The following is a 21,168-nucleotide window of genomic DNA, read 5'->3' as shown; positions in this document are numbered from 1 at the left end:
ATCAGATTTGTTTGCATAGATTACCGTGTCATCTGCGTACATGTGTACAGTTGAGGATTTGCAGACATTAGGCAAATCATTTATAAATAATGTGAATAGTAGGGGGCCGAGAATGGAACCTTGGGGAACACCACATGTGACTGGGAGAGGGAGGGAGTCACTGTTAGAGACAGAGACATATTGTGATCGATCCGATACATATGATTTAAACCAGGTTAACGGGTGATCAGCAATACCAGAGTTTTTTAGTTTGAGAAGTAGTAGGTCATGGTCCACTGTGTCAAAAGCCTTTGCAAAATCAAGGAAAATAGCTCCAGTTAGGTGTCCTTGTTCCATGGCAGTTTGGATGTCGTTGCAAACTTTTAGGAGGGCAGTTGTAGTGGAGTGATTCGGTCTGAAACCTGATTGATCAGGGGTCAGATAGTTAGAAAGTTGATAATACTCGCATAATTGCGTATGGACGCATTTTTCTAGGATTTTTGACAATACAGGTAGCAGTGATATAGGACGATAGTTAGAAACCAAGGTTAACTCCCCACTTTTATGAATAGGCACTACTCTTGCAGTTTTCCAGAGTTTGGGTATGTATCCAGACACCAAGGATTCGTTAATTAGGGTGGCAACAGGCTTAGCAATTGCCGGCGCACTGAGCTTCAACAGCATTGCTGGGATTTGATCAGGTCCTGACTGGTTTTTCATTTTTAGATTATCGAGGTGTTTCTTAATGACATTGAAGGGTACAGGTCTAAAATTTAACTTTTCTATATTGGGTCTTTGCTGTTTTAGTGGGGCCTGATCTACATTTGTAGCTTCAGGATGCGTGCCATTTATTAGTTTATCAATCAGGGTGGTGGAGCATCCTACAAAATAATTGTTAAAGGCATTTGCTACTTCTAAGGGGAGTTGCAGGTTTTGGTTATCCACATTGACAGTGGAGGGTTGGGAGTGGATTGGTGTATTTTGTAAGTTATTTATGAGTTTCCAAAACTTTCTAGGGTTACATATATTATTGTTCAGATTTTCACAGAAATATTGCGCCTTAGCCAATTTTGTTTGTTTAGTACATATATTTCGCCAATTTCTATATACACAGTGATCATTCATAGAGCCAGTATGCTTGAACTTTGACCACAATGAATCCTGAAATTGGTACATTTGAATGAGGTCAGCTGTGATCCAATTCAAGTGTGCTCCTTTTACTCTCACCTTACGCAGCGGAGCATGTAAATTCCAAACTTGTAGGAGTTCAGACTGAAAGAATTCAATTGCAGAGTCTAGATCTGGGATTAGGTTTAATCTGTGCCAGGGGAGGTTCTTGATGTCATTTAGAAATGATTGAAGATTAAATTTTTTGAAGGACCTGGTGATTTTAACCTTGGGAGAGGATTTAGTTGCCTTTATTTTGTGCACGCAGTACACTAAGCAGTGGTCACTGAAATTGTTAGGGAGAACACCTGCCTCCTGGATTCGGTCGGGAGAAGTGGAGAGAATCCAGTCGAGCAGGGTATGATTATGGCTTTTGATGTTTATGCGAGTTGGGGAGGAGATTAATTGCGTTAGCTGCAAAGATTTAAACAGCGAGCGACAACTGTTATTTTTTGGATTCAGCCAATCGATGTTAAAATCTCCAAAAACCAAAATTTCACTTTTTGGGTTTTGAGTTATGGATTCACTAAGGAGCTGTGCTATGTCCGAAATGGAATGCACAGGGGAGCTTGGTGGGTGGTAGATTCCTGCAACAATGATTGATTTACTGCATGGGATCTCAATTTTGCCAGAAAGGAAATCAAAGGTGGCAGGAGAGCTAGATTTTTGTATGGGGGTGAACTTTGTGGAGTTGTCAACATAAATTACAATGCCGCCTCCTCTCTTTGCTCTGTCAATTCTATGGCATGAATACCCAGGTATTGCAATGGCAGAGTCAGGTATTTTTGCAGTTAGCCATGATTCAGAGATAACAATGATTTTTGGCTTGTATTGTAAACACCAAGCTTGCAGTGCATCGATTTTTGGAAATAAGCTGCGTATATTACAGTGCACAAAGGAGAGGCCTTTTTTAGCTGGAAGGCTAGGAATGGAATTTGCTGGGGGACCAGGGTTAGACTCTACATCATTTGCAAGGGCAAGTAGCATAAGGAATAGGAATTTGGACATAGTTTTTGTTTGGCTATATAGTGAATGGCATACTTTATAATTTTGTGTGGTGGGGGTAGGAGGGCTATTTTTTATAACTCTCCACCAGCACTCAGCAGATAAGTTACAGCAACAGAGCAGGCCATGGTGTATGATAATTTGTTTTCCAGTTTGAGGTGGGTGATTATGGCGGTAATGAAGTGAACAAAATTGGAGTGAGAAAACAGTTGTCACGAATATCAGTATGGTCATATTTTGATACATGTTAGTGCTATGAGATGTGTAGGTGAAAATAAATCAAGAATAGTACAATATAAAAAATAAATATATATATGTATACATACATACACACACATACACATATATATTCACACACTATTGGTGTGGGATATATAGCTATTTGTAGGGAGAGAGGGTATGTATTCTAAAGGGTTAAGTGAATGGAAGGATGAGCTGATTAGCATTTGCAGCTGTCAGTTTGGGAGAATGAAAGGTGTGTGGGAGACTATCTATAAATGGGGGAATGAATCTGGGGTGGGTGGGGTGAGGGGCAGGGTGGGAGGGTAACTATCTTCCTGTAACTACCTGATGCAGAGAGCAGTGTCAGCTGCAAATGTGGGTCTGTGAATGTTCCTTAGACTTGTTGTGAGTATACTTTAAGTCAGCTGGGGGAAAGATAAATTAGTGTTATATTGGTCTGCAAAAAAAGTTAAGGGAGGGTGCTAGGGGTCATACAGGCCAAAAAGAAAATAAAAACCAAGAAAAAAACACAGAGAAAGATCACAAATTAAAGAGATAAGAGAGGTATCCATTGAGGAAAATAAAACCATTTAACAAGCAAGATAAATGGCCCATCAGTGTGCTCCAGTATGCATTTAAAATACAGAACACAAATAATAGCAAATACATATTACAACATACACATTATTAGAAAACAGGGGTGAAATATAATAAGATGACTATCTTCCTGTAACTACCTGATGCAGAGAGCAGTGTCAGCTGCAAATGTGGGTCTGTGAATGTTCCTTAGACTTGTTGTGAGTATACTTTAAGTCAGCTGATGCAGAGAGCAGTGTCAGCTGAATTACATTTCTAGATGTTGCTATCGTGGTTTCAGTTTTTCCTGCCGATCTCCTTAGCTGTATGAGGTATCATGTATACGTCTATAAAATATATATACTGTAAATATGTACATTTCTATCCTGACCACTATTGTTGGACTATATTATTAATGATAGATTTAATTAATCTAGAGCATATATTCCAATATAATATAAAATGGTATCTGTGTATTGCATACACCCAATAATAGAATTATTCCAAATTTTCTTTGAATACTCACAAACATGTCAAAAAGGCCAGTCTTGCACCCAGTATGTTAGTTTATTGCAAGACTGCTTAAAATATTTTAATTATGAGGGGTTTAACGTCCTTTTAAAAGAAGTATTAAACAAAAATCTTCCCTGCACATTCATAATTTGTTTTGCCTGCCTTAACTATAATTAACCTCTGAGCTTTTTCAGTTTATTTGTCCCTGCTAGATGTTACATAGTAGTTTTTTTTTAGATCATCGCAATAACAAATATGTCTTGCTCCAGAATGTCTATAATAAAGAATACAATATAAAACAAAATTTGAAGGGTGTGTTCATGGAGTGATCATATTTAACCCCTTAACAATGGATACTACAAGGTTTTCAAGATTTTTCTTGTTCTATCCAGCAAGATTACTCTTTCCCGGTATTTTACCATTATAAACATATGTGTTGTGGTTGTATTTATAATTTTTCTGCTTTGCTAGCAGTTCACTTTTGACATGTGAGATATCATGCAATGTACTATCCTTAGCTCAGGCACAATATTGCAATATCGCAACTGCATCAACTTGCACACATATTTTTTTAAATTGAAAGTAAATATGTCTGTTTGAGCACAATTTAATTTAAGATGTGTTGGGTTAGCGCAACTGAAGGCTAAGACTAAAAAAAAAAAATGTGCATCAAACACAACATAAATACATTAAAACAGACAGTTACGTTCATAAACACTTTCTGAAAAAATATTCCTAAAATATTTTATAGTCCAAACCAAAAAAGGATTGAGCAGTTAGGTGGAGTTCAGGTGTGCAAGCTGTCAGGGTCTATAGCAAAACCCCACAAAGCAATGTAGCAAAGAAAGTTGCAGCAGCACCACCAATTGAAATATAGATTTATTAAGCCAGATAAAATACAAACAACATTTCAGACCTCAGTGCTTAATAATGTATAAGGATACAACAGTGATACCGCACCTATATATACCCATAAGCCCCACCTCCCAATTACCACCAGGTAAGTGTACACCTGTAGATATCCCCTCTAGTGTTAAAACTGTACATAACCCATCATTTCTTAAAAACTTTTTATTTATTTATTACCCGTGATGAGACTGACAACGAAACCGGAACTGTATACCGGTGAAGAGGCGAACGGACCGGAAGAAAGATTAGAGGGACTTCCCCCGGGTCAAGGAGGAATCGCCTAGGTCATGTGAACAAGCAGGCTGGAAGCCAGACAGGCACACAGAGTTCCTCCTTCGAATCACTGTTGGGGGACCCCGAAAGAGAGGTCGGACGCGCAGAGGATGGAGACATCACTGCAGGCACAATGGTGAACAACTTGAGTGGCCACAAGAAGGGCCAAGCAGTAACTCGCAGCCAGAGGAAATGGTGATTGTCAATATAAGTAAGACACAGGTAACAATGGATGAACAGTCAGTTCTGAACAAAGGACTTTCGTTCCCACAAATTACTGTAATATGTTTGAGTTGCTTAAAGACTTGAACCATTTCTATAGATCTCTTAAGTGGAAAAGTTATTTTGCTGATCGTAATTCTTCCTTTGATAACATTAAGACTGTTTGTAGTAATTCTCTAAGTCAGTCTTCACTGGGTTTGAAGAATAAAAGTGTGTTCACACCGATGCAAATTAACCCTAGTGTGCAGACATTTATCCAGTTAGTGGAGAAAGATGTTAGTGCCCTTGAGAAAAAGTATGGGGGAGGAAGGAGTAAAAACAGGAATGTGTGTAACTTTACAAAAACAGATAGGGTAGCTCTGAAGAATTTTCTGAATGAAAATAAAGAGTTCATTATTAAAGGGGCAGATAAGGGAGGAGCCATAGTCCTTCTAGACAAAGGGTACTATAACCAAGAACTTCTGGCACAATTATCAGATAATAAGGTGTACAAGGAATTATCTAATAGCCCCCAAAATTGGCATTAAAAAAAAGAGATTGAGAGCTGTGTATCTAAAGAGTTAATGAATGGGATTATTGGACAGGATGTGGCAAAATGTTTGCTTGACACAAAGGAAAAAAACTCTTGTCCTGTATACTGTACCTAAAATACATAAGGACAGGGGTGGGGGCGTCTGGACACCATATAGTGGTTGGAATGGGGTCCATCCTGTCTAATTCTTCTATTTTTTTAGATACATTTCTAATACCGTTTGTTAAATCCAATTCCCATATAAGAGATACAGGGGATTTTTTGAATAAAATACAGGAGGTGGATTTACATGGGGGTAAAGGTATTCTGTTTGTTTTAGATGTAATTAGTCTATACACATCTATTACTCATGAAGCAGGCCTTGGGGCTGTGAATAGAATACTCTATAATAGCACTGATGTGAGTGAATTACAGAGGCAATTTGTCTTGGAATTATTGGGCATTGTGCTCAGATGTAATTACTTTTTATCCCAGGATGAGTATTTTTTGCAGCTCCAGGGTACTGCGATGGGTTCCAATCTCGCCCCTACATATGCAAATATTTGTATTAATATTTTTAAAGAACATTTGTTTATAGCCACCCACTGTTTTTGAAGTATATTGATGACATCTTTGGGATATGGATGGGCGACATTGGAACCCTGGCGGAGTTTTTCTCGGACTTAAATAGAGCAATACTACATATTAAGTTTAAGTTAGTGTGAAGTGAAGTGAGTATTAATTTTTTAGACACCAAGGTGTATAAATCTATGAATGTGGATCTCTATAGCAAAGAGACTGACAGTAACAATTTATTACATTTTAGCAGTGCGCATCCACCCTTTTTCCTTCAATCTCTACCCAAGAGTCAACTGTTGCGTGTAAGACGCATTGTATCGGATAATAAATTGGTACAAAAGGAGATAGTAGGAGCATTTGTGAGGAGAGGCTACCCTCCTAAATTGATCCAGAGTGGTATTGAGAGTACAATGGAGATCCCTAGACAGAAATGACTAAAGTGTAATAAAAGGGTAAGTAAAGAATTGTCAAGGAGGGTCTTTGTCAGTCAATATTCCCCACTTAGTAAAAACATCCAAGGAATTATGCGGAAGCATTGGAATATTTTAACTACATGTGATGTAACACTTTAGTAAGTGAATTTCAGGGATACCCTATGCTCGCCTATAATAGAGGTAGAAACCTTAGGACAGTTTGGTTAAGGCTGATGTGATTCCTAAGAAGAGAGTGGTACAGGGTTTTATTGGCAAAAAAAGCCATGGATGCTTTCCGTGCTTAAATTGCACTAACTGCAATAACACAATACGTGGCTCCTCATTTACCATTTCAGGCAGAAGGTATCATATAAGGGGGTATTTTACCTGTAACACAGAGTATGCTGTGTACCTGATAAAATGCCCATGTGGGTGGGGTTATGTGGGTGAGACCCCCGGTAAGTTTCCTTGAGAGGATGAATCAGCACAAAAGCAATATTAGGACTAAACAGTTAGATGCACCTGTGGCACATAACTTCGTAACAGCAGGACACAGTCTTAGTCAGCTAAGGTTCCAGATATTGGTGCCAATTCAAATGCCAAGGAGAGGGGAAGATAGGGAAATAATCCTAAAACAAAGATAACTATATTGGATCTATGAGCTAGGTACTATGTTCCCTGGAGGCATGAATAGGGAAATGGATTGGACAGTCTTTAATTAATTAAACTGAGATAAAGATATAGCTAAAGATGTTTCCCCCTGTTTCTAAAATGAATACTGAATACAAGAGGTAAAACAAGGTGTTAATATGTGTATACTAGGGTAGTGAAGAAAGTTTTTAAGAAATAAAACATTTTTAAGAAATGATGGGTTATGTATAGTTTTAACACTAGAGGGGGTATCTACAGTTGTACACTTATACCACCTGGTGGTAATAGGGAGGTGGGGCTTATGGGTACATATAGGTGCAGCATCACTGTTGTATACTTATACATGATTAAGGACTGAGGTCCGAAACATCAGTTGTATTTTATTTGGCTTAATAAATCCATATTTCAATTGGTGGTTCTGCTGCAACTTTCTTTCCTAAAATATTTTATAGGTGTTCAAAGGTATATGGAATATGGCCATGTATTTCATTACAAAGGGCTATTATCTATATATATGTAATGCTCGTGGGATACTCCTCTATCAGACCGAACTCGGCCAGTAGTCTTGTTATCCCGGTGTTCAGCCAGAAAGATAGGGAATATCCCAGAGCTGAGAATATTAGACAAATGAGGAGAGCGGCACTCACCACAGGCAGGACAGCACAAGGTAAATTACAAGAATGGTCAGGCAGGCAGGATTCGGCAACACTAAAACAGTACAAGGACAAACCACTAGAATGGTCAGGCAGGCAGGCAGGGTTTGGCAACAATAAATTAGTCCAGCAATTCAGGGGTTAACCAGGTAGCATAGTGAGACAGGCAGGGTTCAGCAACAATATAACAGTCAGAAATGCAGGGGTTAACCAGGTAGCATAGTCAGACAGGTTAAAGGATTGGAGAGAATCAGCGCTAATTTCTACCTTTTGCCAAGTACAGAAGGGCCCCTCTCAAAAGGACCCCAAGGGAGTCACGAACTTTGATAGAAAAAGTACTGGTGCTAAAAAGCTAAGGTAAGTGATCTATCAGTAGACGAGGTATCCTCAGAATATCAGAATTTTAATAAATAACAGATAAAAAATAAAAACATTTACAGATTGAATATAAAAAATATTAAATAAAAAAATAAAATATATATATATACTTATATGATATGAATACTAAGTATCTAGACAAATGAACTCCTAAAATAAAGGATTGGACACCTATCTCTAAAGAGAGCTCGTTGAAAGCAGATACAGAAGAGTGATGTATATCCAATATAAATTTCTATAATATTAGAACACATGTCTTTTATAAAACACAGGTTATAAAAATCCTAAATATTAAATAATTCTGACTTCTGGACGTCCAGTATCACTAAAATACTCCAAATATAACTATAAATATCGTTCAAATTTTCCAAATGTACCTAATAATATCTAATAATATCATTTAAACCTTCCAGTTACATGCTAAAAAAACAACCTCAGTGTTTAACACAGTTTATAGCGGTATCAAAGTAGTTAGCTGTAATAATAAATGCTGTAAGTAAGGGCAGATGGATTCAATAGTCTGCGAGTAGTGCAAGTCTTAAGTTCCACAAAGTAGCTTGCTGTAGTGGAAATAGAGTAAACTCTCATATGCAGATGATCGTGCTCAATGAGTATTGGATCAATCTGGGCTACATATGAGAGTGGTACCTTACGGATTGTGCGGCCGGTATAGATGTCCATAGAGAACTTTGTTTTTTGGTGTCTCTTAATCGAGCATTGTCTTCTTCCGTGGTCTCCTGACCCACGTGTGCTGCTGACATTGTAGCTTGTTGTCAGCTGTTGCTCACGCTGAAAAATCGAGCAGCTGATGTCCCGGTGCTGGTTACAGTTGCGGATGACGTATTGCGGCTGATTTATTAGCTCACGTCACTGGCTCCGTAGCTATCAGATGATACTCTTCCGAAAACTTGTTACGGCACTTGACTTGCTGAATTATACCACCTATAAACTCACTTTGTTCCTCTGTTTCAGATGGACACAGTAGCTGTAAAGTTATAGGTGCCTTAGTCTCTAGTAATTTTGCAGTAGGTAGGTGAACACGTTCAATGCGTTTCTCCCATCACTTGGGGCTTTTTCAAGTAGTGTTGTCTGCTCACATGTGGGCTCTTATAAACCCTTTCCTATTATTGTATCATTGGTCAGTGTGATTGAAGGGTGTGTCAAAGATATTGTCTAATTTAAGGTGGTATATACAATTTGCCCATAGTTTATAATCCATAAAGGGTATAAATAAATTGATACAGCATTATCCATTGTTGCTGATGTAAAAAGTACAAACAATGCAAAAAATAATAATACAAAAAATAATAATAAACAAATATAAAAAGCATACATAAACAATTACATATTAGATGAGGTATCCACACTAGGGGTGCAGTTAAAGATGTCAGTTACCCCCTTATTCATACATAAAGGGGGTAATGTCTAATTCAAACTTAAGACTTGCACTACTCGCAGACTATTGAATCCATCTGCCCTTACTTACAGCAATTATTATTACAGCTAACTACTTTGATACCGCTATAAACTGTGTTAAACACTGAGGTTGTTTTTTAGCATATAACTGGAAGGTTTAAACGATATTATTAGATATTATTAGGTACATTTGGAAGATTTTAACGATATTTATAGTTATATTTGGAGTATTTTAGTGATACTGGACGTCCAGAAGTCAGATTTATTTAATATTTAGGATTTTTATAACCTGTGTTTTAGAAAAGACCTCTGTTCTAATATTATAGAAATTTATATTGGATATACATCACTCTTCTGTAATCTGCTTTCAATAAGCTATCTTTAGAGATACGTGTCCAATCCTTTATTTTAGGAGTTCATTTGTCTAGATACTTAGTATTCATATCGTATAAGTATATACATTTTTTTATTTTTTTATATAATATTTTTTATAGTCAATCTGTAATTGTTTTTATTTTTTATCTGTTATTTATTAAAATTCTGATATTTTGAAGATACCTCGTCTACTGATAGATCACTTACCTTAGCTTTTTAGCGCCAGTACTTTTTCTATCAAAGTTCGTGACTCCCTTGGGGTCCTTTTGAGAGGGGCCCTTCTGTACTTGGCAAGAGGTAGAAATTAGCGCTGATTCTCTCCAATCCTTTAACCTGACTTTCTCTCATTTTGAATCTAGCAGCTTTTTTCTAAGTGAATATTTATATTATAGTTACTGTATAGACATTATTTATATAAACAAACATGGATCTCTTTACAACAAGAAGTAATATTGTACTTGAACTAGATAATGCAGATATTAACACAGAGGTTGAAACTATACATGAGGCAAATATAAGCACAAAGGAACTTATGAATGAACTTGAAAAATTACTGATTAAAGAGCTTAAACAAAAAACAGAGATGAATTACTTAGAAAAATATATAGCCTTGAATATAGTCCCAAAAGGCTTAAGATTAGAGAAGAGATGTACATTTGAACTAAATGAGACACTACAAGAAGGATGGTTTACATCTCTAGAAAAAGCCTTCTTTACACTCATAAATATAATAAAGAAAGCAAGGAATATTAGTTTAAATTAAATAGATAAAAGGGTAAATGAAATCAAAGACACCCTAGAGAATAGAAAAGATTCAGAGGTCTTTAAGGAAAAACAAACAGAAATAATAAGGTCTTTAAAAATGACTAATACAGAGCTACAAATAATAAAGAAGAAAAAGCTAAAAAGGGATAAATATGATTACACAATGAATATTCATGATAATGATACCCAGATAGACCCAGTACATACACAAGTGACTAAGAACACAACAAACAATAAAATGTTAAAATGGTGTAATCAGGAGAAACCAATTAGTCAAAATACTTCAAACCAATATAGAAAACAGGATGACTACATTAACAGAAATGCATATAATTCACCTATTTCACATAGAAGGGAGACATACTATGAGGGACAACACAAATGGCAGGGGCACCACCTAGAAGACATGTTTTTGGAGATAAACAGAGATATTACCCCCAGTATGAAAGAGAATACACTAACCAATATAACAGCTATCCCCAATATAACAATCAATATAACAGCTATCATACCCAGAAATGGAGAAATGATAGATCTGTAGACGCACCCTATATAGAGAGGACATACAATGCACAATTTAGAAATGAAAAAACTGGAGGATACCATTAAGAAATAGATTTCTACCCCTTTCACAAAAACCAGAGAAAGATCAACAAAAAGAAAGAAAAGATATAGCTCAAGGGGCTCATTTTTTAGGAGACAACCCAAGGGCAGAGAATGCAAGAAGCAATATCATAGAAAATGTATAATTAGCACCACTAATGAATCAAAGAAAAAGAACATTAGAGGAAAGAGAGGAGGAAGGAGTAGAAATAATAAAGAGACCCAGAGAAAAGAGGGAGATTAGGTAGAATCTACAAATCAGGGAATATTTAATATTAGTAAAGTTGAACTGAATAACGAGGAAAAGAAAGTATTAGGACGTGGCCTATCCTTTGCCACTACTTCAAAACTCAATAAATTTGAGACCCTTATAAATGTAAATCAATTTTTGAGAAAATTAACATTAAAGCGACACTTTCTGAAACACCCAGTAGAATTCACTACTAAGCAACCAACTATTACAACAACTAAATATTTACATACAGAGCTGAAACTGAAATCCAGATTTTACCCTACACAAGATAAGGGCAAAAATGTGGAAATGTTCGAAAAACTAGTACAGAAAGACCTAGAAAAATTTAATATGAATAGAAGATTATCACAAAACCTTACAAAATCAGAAAATGCTACTCTCCAAAAGTTAAAAAGAATAAAGACATTATTATAAAACCAGCTGATAAAGGTGGAGGGATTGTCATAATGGATAGAGAATACTATGTACAAGAAGCCGAGAGACTCGTAAAGGATACCACCACCTACAAAGAATTAAAAAGAGATCCCACTAGAGCCGACTTAATTCTGCTAAATATGCATCTAGAAGCAGCAAACACTATAGGAATTTTGAACACAAAAGAATATAATTTTCTCAGTCCGGAATTCCCTAGGATCCCGATTTTCTATTCCCTGCCTAAAATACACAAGAATTAAAAAAAAACCTGGGGAGCCCAATAATCTCAGGTATACAATCATTAACCTCTAACCTGTCACAATATATAGACGGGTTCCTTCAAAAATATGTGAGGCAACTGCCATAATTCCTTAAAGATTCCACACAAGTTTTACAACTATTAAATAACCTTAAAATTGAGGGCGAAATTATCCTGGCCACCTGCGACGTGACATCTCTATATACAAACATTGCACATGATCTTGGTATAAAAGCGGTATCCAATTTTCTCTCAAAAGATTATGTAGTTAATAAAGAACAAAGAGATTTCATAATAGAAAGTATAAGATTTATTTTAGAGAATAATACCTTCGCATTTAATAATAAGATGTATGTACAAGTTAAAGGGACCGCTATGGGCACCAGATTTGCGCAAAGCTATGCGAACCTCTTTAGGGGTGATTGGGAATCTGATTTCCTAGGTTCAAGTAGCTTGGCGCAAAACTTGGTAGCCTATAAGCGGTACATAGATAACATCCTGATCATCTGGAAAGGGGACCACAAAACACTCATAGAATTCTTTACAGCTATGAATAGTAATGATAGGGGTTTGCAGTTTACTTATGAACTGAGTAAAGAGAAGATCTCATTCTTAGACCTAGATATAGAACTCGAAACAAATAGATTTACTACAAAAACATTCTTTAAGAAATTTGACTCCAATAACTTCATCCATGCAGAAAGTTGTCATCTCTCTAGATGGAAAAAAAACATCCCGAGAGCACAATTCTTGAGGATAAGAAAGAATTGCTCAAACATAGTAGATTATGAGGAACAGGCTCAAATCCTAAGTAAAAAATTTGGAGATAAAGGTTATGAAGAAAAACGAATTGAAGAGAGTTATGAAAAAATTAAACTAATAGATAGACAATGATTACTCAAATATAAAGATAAAACAGATCTAGGAATAAATAAGACAAATTAAACATCAGTACCATTTATTACAAATTATAAGAGAGTATAAGAGAATTGAGAAAATAGTTGGGAAATATTGGCATCACATTAGAGAAGACCCTATTATAGGAGACAAGATATCTATAAATCCAAAGTTCGTTTATAGAAAATCAAGAAACCTGAAGACAATATTAGCACCTAGCGAATTTAAATCCAAAACACAGCCAAAAGAACAAGATGTATTGGGAAATATAGTAAAAGAGTTTTTTCCTTGCCACTGTTGCAGGTCATGCAACTATAGCAATAAAATTAAGCAATACACATCAACTCAAACAGGGGAGATTTTTCATATAAGAGACACAATAAGATGTACTGATAAAGGGATTATATATTTGATACAGTGCAGCTGTAAAAAGCAATACGTAGGAGAGACTTCAAGAACACTGAGGCAAAGATTAAGAGAACATCTCTGTTTAATTGAACAAGGTAGCATGGATACACAACTACACAGGCACTTAAGAGAAATTCACAATAATAGACTAAAAGATCTATCCTTTTGGGGTATAGTAAAAGTAAGACCAGAATGGAGAGGGGGGAATTTTGAGACAAAATTGCTCAAAAAAGAGGCCGAGCTAATATATAATATGAAGACCTTGCACCCATTAGGTCTTAACTTCGAATTAGACATTACCCCCTTTATGTATGAATAAGGGGTAACTGACATCTTTAACTGAACTCCTAGTGTGGATACCTCATCTAATATGTAATTGTTTATGTATGCTTTTTTATATTTGTATATTATTATTTTTTTGTATTATTATTTTTTGCATTGTTTGTACTTTTTGCATCAGCAACAATGGATAATGCTGTATCAATTTATATATACCCTTTATGGATTATAAACTATGAGCAAATGTTATATACCACCTTAAATTAGACAATATCTTTGACACCCCCTTCAATCACACTGACCAATGATACAATAATAGGAAAGGGTTTATAAGAGCCCACATGTGAGCAGACAACACTTCTTGAAAAAGCCCCAAGTGAGGGGAGAAATGCGTTGAAAGTGTCCACCTACCTACTGCAAAATTACTAGAGACTAAGGCAACTATAACTTTACAGCTACTGTGTTCATCTGAAACAGAGGAACAAAGTGAATTTATAGGTGGTATAATTTGGCAAGTCAAGTGCCGTAACACTATAGCATCCAAGCACACCACAGGGTTAAAATCCTATTGACATCAGATAATAATTTAAAGTTTTCGGAAAAGTATCATCTGATAGCTACGAAGCCAGTGACATGAGCTAATACGTCAGCCGCAATACATCATCCGCAACTGTAACCAGCACCGGGACATCAGCTGCTCAATTTTTCAGCGCGAGCAACAGCTGACAACAAGCTGCGACGTCAGCAGCACACGTGAATCAGGAGACCGTGGAAGAAGACAACGCTCGATTGAGAGACACCAAAAAACAAAGTTCTCTACGGACATCTATACCGGCCGCACAATCCATAAGGTACCACTCTCATATGTAGCCCAGATTGATCCAATACTCATTGAGCATAATCATCTGCATATGAGAGTTTACTCTATTTCCACTACAGCAAGCTACTTTGTGGAACTTAAGACTTGCACTACTCGCAGACTATTGAATCCATCTGCCCTTACTTACAGCAATTATTATTACAGCTAACTACTTTGATACCGCTATAAACTGTGTTAAACACTGAGGTTGTTTTTTAGCATTTAACTGGAAGGTTTAAACAATATTATTAGGTACATTTTGAAGATTTTAACGATATTTATAGTTATATTTGGAGTATTTTAGTGATACTGGACGTCCAGAAGTCAGAATTATTTCATATTTAGGATTTTTATAACCTGTGTTTTAGAAAAGACATCTGTTCTAATATTATAGAAATTTATATTGGATATATATCACTCTTCTGTAATCTGCTTTCAACGAGCTCTCTTTAGAGATAGGTGTCCAATCCTTTATTTTAGGAGTTCATTTGTCTAGATACTTAGTATTCATATCGTATAGTATATACATTTTTTTATTTTTTTATTTAATATTTTTTATATTCAATGTTTTTATTTTTTATCTGTTATTTATTAAAATTCTGATATTCTGAGGATACCTCGTCTACTGATATATCACTTACCTTAGCTTTTTAGCGCCAGTACTTTTTCTATTAGCGTAGTGAGACAGGCAGGGTTCAGCAACAATATATCAGTCAGTAATGCAGGGGTTAACCAGGTATCGTAGTGAGACAGGCAGGGTTCAGCAACAATATATCAAGGTCCAGCAAACGATCTATCACTCCCAGGAGTACACGAAGTAGCACCTATACTTGGGCAGTGACAGATCGCTTGCTGCCCTATTAAATAAGCAGAAGATTGGCACCACAGGACCGGCCGGCATCAGGAGCGTGCGGCGATGACGTCATCGCTGCAAGCATCCAGAGCCAACACAGCCCTAGGCAACGAGCAAGAGGGACACGCCGCATCAATAGCAACGACGCGGCGTGACATAGCCCCCTCCTCAAGAGTTCCCTCTGGGAACCAGAGTCGGCTTCAAAGGGTGAGCAGCATGGTATTTGGAGACCAGAAATGGAGCATGCACATCACGGGCAGGAACCCAGGAACGGTCTGCTACAGAGTAACCCTTCCAATGTATCAGATACTGAAATTGTCTGCATCTGTACCTGGAGTCCAGAATCTTAGCCACTTCATATTCAGGGTCACCACGGATCAAGAGCAGAGGAGGAGGAGTTCAGAGCCAGGTATATCTATACTTGATGTATGGTTTGAGCAGTAAGATGTGGAAGACAGGATGTGGACTGATCTGAAAGAGGGAAGATATGAGGTTGATACCATGCTGCAGCTTGAAACAGAGAACATCAAAGAGAAGAGTGCCAATGAGTGTTTCTTGCCAGTGTTGACAAAGGCTCTAAGGTAGGCTTCAAGATCCTGGTTTGCTCTCTCAGTCAGTCTATTGGTCTGAGGATGGTAGCCAGACGACAGGGAAACAGTGGTTCCAATCAACTTACAAAAGGCTCTCCAGAAGGTAGAGATGAATTGTGAACCCCTGTCGGAAACAATATTTATGCCATGAAGGAATGCCATGAAGTCACACCACATGCAAGAGAAAAAGGGACGATAATTCCTGAGCAGAAGGCAGTTTGGTTAGGTGTATGAAGTGAGCCAGTCTGGAAAAGCGATCCACCACAACCCAGATAACTGTATGGGGGTCGGAAGAGGGAAGGTCCACAATGAAGTCCATTGTTATGTGTGTCCAGGGTCATTTGGGAATAGACAATGGTTGGAGCAAACCTGGAGGCAAGAATCGGGGAGTCTTGTTGGCAGCACAAACTGTGCAGGCTTTCAAATAGTCCTGAGCATCAGACTTAATAGTAGGCCACCAAACATGTTGGCAAAGATGCCTGAAGGTCCTAGTTGAACCAGGATATCCTGAGAGTTTGCTATCATGAGCCCATGCTAGCACAGGGATACGTAAGTTCCGAGGTACAAAGAAGATTTTAGAGGCCATGGGGGCACCAGGAGGTTTACTAGACTGAGCATGTTGCAATCTTTGCAGAAGGGTGGTATTAAGTTGAACGATCACACAGGAGGGGGGTATTATGTGTTCAATTGGAGCTTCCAAGGAATCACTTGAGTGAGCGAACTGACGGAAAGGGTGTCCGCCTTCTTGTTCTTGATCCCAGGAAGATAAGAGACCACAAAGTTAAACGGGAAAAGAACAAGGCCCACCTGCCCTGTTGAGGATTGAGTCGATGAGCAGATTCTTGTGGTCGGTGAGGATCTGAATAGGACTGGCGATGCCCTCTAACCAGTGACGCCATTCAGTCAAGGCCATCTTAATGGCTAAGAGTTCACGATTACCCACGTCGTAGTTCCTCTCAGCAGGAGTAAAACGTTTAGAGAAAAAGGCTACAGGGTGTGACTTGGAAGTCAAAGGGTCCCTTTGGGTAAGAACTGCTCCAGTCCCTATCTCGGAGGCATAAACCTCTAAAGTTAACTGTAGGCCAGGATCAGGATGGCGGAGCACAGGAGCTGAACAAAAAGCCTTTTTCAGACAAGAAAGGAATTTATGGCCTTAGGAGGTCAATGTTTACAGTCTTTGTTCCGTTTTGTGAATTCAGTGAGAGGAGCTACTGTTTGAGAAACGTTTTTTATAAACTTGCTGTAATAATTGGAGAACCCAAGAACCTCTGCAATTCCTTTAAAAAGGTAGGTTGAGGCCATTCTAGTACAGCGGTGAGTATAGCAGGATCCATGGCAAAACCTTCCTTCGAGATGACATATCCAAGGAATTGGATCTGGACTTGATCAAACTCAAATTTTTCTAGCTTGGCGACCAAAGAATTATCTCTGAGACAAAGAAGCACCTGTCTCACGTGCCTGTGATGCTCCTCTAAAGTGGAAGAGAAAACAAGGATATCATCCAGATAAACTATGACAGTGCGGTTGAGGAGGTCACGGAAGACGTCGTTGACAAATGCCTGAAAGACTGCAGGAGCGTTACACAGCCCAAAGGGCATTACAAGGTATTCGTAATGCCTCGATCTTGTGTTAAAGGCGGTCTTCCATTCGTGGCCTGGAGTGATGCGAATCAAATTGTATGCCCCACGTAAGTCCAATTTAGTGAAAAAGCGAGCATCCTGGAGTGAGTGATACAGTTCAGTGATCATTGGAAGGGATAGCGATTCTTGATGGTTATGTTGGTCAAGGCCCTGTAGTCAATGCAGGGTCTGAGCCCACCATCCTTCTTACTGACAAAAAAGAAGCCAGCCCCAGCAGGAGAGGAAGAAGGGTGAAACTTTTAGCTAGGTTCTCTTGGATGTACTCCTCCATGGATTTGGTTTCAGCCTTGTAGAGTGGATACGTCCTGCCTTTAGGAAGTGGGGCTCCGGGAAGGAGATCGATCTTGCAGCTTTTTTCTCAAACACATCAGCATCATGCAGGAGTGGAGCATTCTGTTCCAGAAGAGGAGAGACCCAGGCTAGGGCCTTGTCTTTCAGCAAGGAAATGATAAAGGTGACCCTTGACTGGTGAGACTGAAAGGTGTGGGGATCATTACGGAAGTGCAGCCTGCATTGGTTGAGAAAACTCCTGCAATCCGTAGTACCTTCATACTTGTCAGGCAAAGGTATCCAGGGTATGCTTCCAGAAGCAGAGGGAGAAACCATAGTACTAGGAGTATGGACTGGCGGTGAAACAACAGGCGCAGTATTCCTCAATGTGACTAATAAGGAGAGATGAGCGGTATTAGCCTCCAGCTTGGAATCCAAATTCTGCAATTGTGTAGTATGGGTTCCCAACATCTGTCCTTGGAGATAAACAGCTTGTGCCACCTCACCTGGCTCCATGGCCCAAGTATAATGTAATACCCGTGGCATACTCCTCTATCAGACCAAACTCTGACAGTAGTCTTGTTATCCTGGTGTTGAGCCGGAAAGATAGGGAATATCCCAGAGCAGAGAATATTAGACAAATGAGGAGAGCGACACTCACCACAGGCAGGACAGCACAAGGCAAATTACAAGAATGGTCAGGCAGACAGGATTCAGCAACAGGAAAACAGTCCAAGGACAAACCAATAGAATGGTCAGGCAGGCAGGATTCGGCAACAGTAAAACAGTCCAAGGACAAACCACTAGAATGGTCAGGCAGGCAGGCAGGGTTTGGCAACAATAAATCAGTCCAGCAATTCAGGGGTTAACCAGGTAGCGTAGTGAGACAGGCAGGGTTCAGCAACAATATATCAGTCAGAAATGCAGGGGTTAACCAGGTAGCATAGTGAGACAGGCAGGGTTCAGCAACAATATATCAGTCAGTAATGCAGGGGTTAACCAGGTAGCGTAGTGAGACAGGGAGGGTTCATCATCATCAACAATATATCAAGATCCAGCAAACAATCTATCATCCCAGGAGTACACAAAGTAGCACCTATACTTGGGCATTGACAGATTGCATGCTGCCCGTTTAAATAAGCAGAGAATTGGCGCCACAGGACCGGCCGGCATCAGGAGCGTGCAGCGATTACGTCAGCGCCGCACGCATCCAGAGCCGACACAGCCCTAGGCAGCGAGCAAGAGGGAGACGCTGCGCCCCTAGCAACGGCGCAGCGTGACAATATATACAGGGAGTGCAGAATTATTAGGCAAATGAGTATTTTGACCACATCATCCTCTTTATGCATGTTGTCTTACTCCAAGCTGTATAGGCTCGAAAGCCTACTACCAATTAAGCATATTAGGTGATGTGCATTTCTGTAATGAGAAGGGGTGTGGTCTAATGACATCAACACCCTATATCAGGTGTGCATAATTATTAGGCAACTTCCTTTCCTTTGGCAAAATGGGTCAAAAGAAGGACTTGACAGGCTCAGAAAAGTCAAAAATAGTGAGATATCTTGCAGAGGGATGCAGCACTCTTAAAATTGCAAAGCTTCTGAAGCGTGATCATTGAACAATCAAGCGTTTCATTCAAAATAGTCAACAGGGTCGCAAGAAGCGTGTGGAAAAACCAAGGTGCAAAATAACTGCCCATGAACTGAGAAAAGTCAAGCGTGCAGCTGCCAAGATGCCACTTGCCACCAGTTTGGCCATATTTCAGAGCTGCAACATCACTGGAGTGCCCAAAAGCACAAGGTGTGCAATACTCAGAGACATGGCCAAGGTAAGAAAGGCTGAAAGACGACCACCACTGAACAAGACACACAAGCTGAAACGTCAAGACTGGGCCAAGAAATATCTCAAGACTGATTTTTCTAAGGTTTTATGGACTGATGAAATGAGAGTGAGTCTTGATGGGCCAGATGGATGGGCCCGTGGCTGGATTGGTAAAGGGCAGAGAGCTCCAGTCCGACTCAGACGCCAGCAAGGTGGAGGTGGAGTACTGGTTTGGGCTGGTATCATCAAAGATGAGCTTGTGGGGCCTTTTCGGGTTGAGGATGGAGTCAAGCTCAACTCTCAGTCCTACTGCCAGTTTCTGGAAGACACCTTCTTCAAGCAGTGGTACAGGGAGAAGTCTGCATCCTCCAAGAAAAACATGATTTTCATGCAGGAAAATGCTCCATCACACGCGTCCAAGTACTCCACAGTGTGGCTGGCAAGAAAGGGTATAAAAGAAGAAAATCTAATGACATGGCCTCCTTGTTCACCTGATCTGAACCCCATTGAGAACCTGTGGTCCATCATCAAATGTGAGATTTACAAGGAGGGAAAACAGTACACCTCTCTGAACAGTGTCTGGGAGGCTGTGGTTGCTGCTGCACACAATGTTGATGGTGAACAGATCAAAACACTGACAGAATCCATGGATGGCAGGCTTTTGAGTGTCGGCTATATTGGTCACTGATTTGTTTTTGTTTTGTTTTTGAATGTCAGAAATGTATATTTGTGAATGTTGAGATGTTATATTGGTTTCACTGGTAAAAATAAATAATTGAAATGGGTATATATTTGTTTTTTGTTAAGTTGCCTAATAATTATGCACAGTAATAGTCACCTGCACACACAGATATCCCCCTAAAATAGCTATAACTAAAAACAAACTAAAAACAACTTCCAAAACTATTCAGCTTTGATATTAATGAGTTTTTTGGGTTCATTGAGAACATGGTTGTTGTTCAATAATAAAATTAATCCTCAAAAATACAACTTGCCTAATAATTCTGCACTCCCTGTATATATATATATATATATATATATATATATATATATATATATATATATATATATATATATATATATATATATATATATATATATATATATACAAAATAGAATATTGCCGCACATCCCCTTCTATATTTTCAAAACATTTATATTTGTTTTTATATATATATATATATATATATATACACATATAATGTAACCCCACTGAGCCGGTACTCAAACAACAAGTCAAACGTAGTAGACAGTCACAGGTGCGGTTACCAACAGTGATAGGAGCTGCCGAGCACTAAATACCTCTGCTAACAGGATTCCCCCAGGATAAGGATAAAAACTTACTTCCAGCTTCTTGCAGTCAAAACCTTTCAATGTCACAGCGGCCGCCACCGCAGCCGTGAGTGACACGGGAT

Source organism: Bombina bombina, chromosome 5 (assembly GCF_027579735.1).
Source record: "Bombina bombina isolate aBomBom1 chromosome 5, aBomBom1.pri, whole genome shotgun sequence".
Lineage (NCBI taxonomy): Eukaryota > Metazoa > Chordata > Amphibia > Anura > Bombinatoridae > Bombina > Bombina bombina.
The sequence above is the reverse complement of the archived record's forward strand: the minus strand, read 5'-3'. Positions refer to the sequence as shown.